The sequence below is a fragment of the Salvelinus sp. IW2-2015 genome, unplaced genomic scaffold (assembly GCF_002910315.2).
Source record: "Salvelinus sp. IW2-2015 unplaced genomic scaffold, ASM291031v2 Un_scaffold12750, whole genome shotgun sequence".
Classification (NCBI taxonomy): Eukaryota; Metazoa; Chordata; class Actinopteri; order Salmoniformes; family Salmonidae; genus Salvelinus; species Salvelinus sp. IW2-2015.
In genome coordinates, this window is record NW_019954006.1 from 1 (window position 1) to 1,997 (window position 1,997).

Genomic DNA, 1,997 nt, shown 5'->3' on the forward strand with positions numbered 1-1,997 from the left:
ATCTAATATTCTAACTCTACTAGACAGGTATCTATTATATACAATCTATACTAGACTATCGTATCATATATATCTAACTCTACTGACAGGTATCTAATATCTATTACTCTACTAGACAGTATTATATATCTAACTCTACTAGACGTATGTATTATATATCTAACTCTATCTAGACATCTACTATATACATATCTAACTCTACTAGACAGGTATCTATATATCTAACTCTACTAGACAGGTATCTAATATTATCAACTCTACTAGGACAGGAATACTATATTATTTAACTCTACTAGACAGGTATCTTATAATATCTAACTCTACTGGACAGGTATCTAATATCTAACTCAACTAGGACAGGTTAATCTATATCAGGATCTTATATAACTCTACTAACAGGTATCTATATATCTAACTCTACTAGACAGGTATCTATATATCTAACTCTACTAGACAGGTATCTATATATCTAACTCTACTAGACAGGTATCTAACTCTACTAGACAGGTACAGTTGAAGTCGGAGGTTTATATACACCTTAGCCAAATACATTTAAACCCAGTTTTTCACAATTCCTGTCATTTAATCCRAGTAAAAATTCCCTGTTTTAGGTCATTTAGGATCAGCACTTTATTTTAAGAATGTGAAATGTCAGAATAATAGTAGAGAGAATGATTTATTAAAGCTTTTATTTTCTTTCATCACAATACCAGTAGGTCAGAAGTTTACATAGCTACCAAATACTAATTGAGTGTAACGCATGTGTCCTCGACAACATCCAGTGAAATTGCAGAGCGCCAAATTCAAACTACAGAAATATGAATATTTAACATTAATTAAAATCACGTGTAATACAACAAAATAAAGCTTAACTTCTTGTTAAGCTTGTTAGCAGATTTCAAAAAAGGCTTTACGGCGAAAGCACACCATGTGATTATCTGAGGACAGCGCCCCGCATACAAAAACATGAAAAAGATTTTTCAACAGGCAGGTGCGACACAAAAGTCAGAAATAACGATATACACACACACACACACACGATATAATAAATGCCTTACCTTTGAAGATCTTATTCTTTTTGCAATCCCAAATGTCTGTGACACAATGAATGGTCGTTTTGTTTGATAAATTCCTACTTTATATCCCCAAAATGTCAATTTATTTGGCACGTTTGATTCAGAAATACACCGGTTCCAACTCACCCAACATGACTACAAAGTATCTAATAAGTAAACTTGGTCCAAACATTTCAAACAATCAAACAAACAACGTTTCTAATCCAACCTCCGATATCCTAAAACGTAAATAATCCATACAAACAATAAAAGACGGAATAAACTGTTCCCAAAACCGGAGAAAAATAACGAGGAGCGCGCTRCTGTTCACCAAAAGACTAGAGTCCTTCTGAGTGACACATAGAAAGAATAGGACTASTTCTTAATTTTTCAAAATAAAAACATTGACCAATTTCTAAAGACTGTTGACATCTAGTGGAAGCCATAGGAACTGCAATCTGGGCCCTAATAAATAATGTTTCCTATAGAAAAGTATTGGAAAACACAATGACCTCTATTTTTCCCCCCTGGATGGATTGTGTATTACTGAGAATAGTGTGACCATCACAAAGCCCTGACCTCAATCCTATAGAAAATTTGTGGTCAGAGCTGAAAAGCGTGTGCGAGGCAAGGAGCCTACAAACCTGACTCAGTTACACCAGTTTCTGTCAGGAGAATGGCCAAAGTTCACCCAACTTATTGTGGAAAGCTTGTGGAAGGCTACACGAAACGTTTGACTTAAGTTAATAACCTCTTTGGCTAGGGCGCAGTATTTTCACTTCCGATGAAAAGCGTGCCTAAAGTAAACTGCCTGTTACCCAGGCCCAGAAGCTAGGATATGCATATAATTGATTAGAATTGGTAGAAAACACTCTAAAGTTTTCTAAAACAGTTAAAAATAATGTCTGAGTATACAGAAACTGAATTGCAACGAAAACCGAG

The 1,997-nt window shown here is 34.8% G+C and overlaps 1 long non-coding RNA gene across 2 annotated transcripts; it reads left to right on the forward strand.

The window, feature by feature from the left end:
* The first annotated feature begins 181 nt into the window (after positions 1-181).
* On the forward strand, positions 182-460 carry LOC112080197 (uncharacterized). Of its 2 annotated transcripts, none has more exons than XR_011479472.1 (2): positions 182-209; positions 400-460. It is a non-coding gene; the product is annotated as an uncharacterized lncRNA (long non-coding RNA). The 2 variants fall into 2 exon arrangements; XR_002896135.2 differs by having other exon boundaries at positions 183-238.
* Positions 461-1,997: the final 1,537 nt, after the last annotated feature.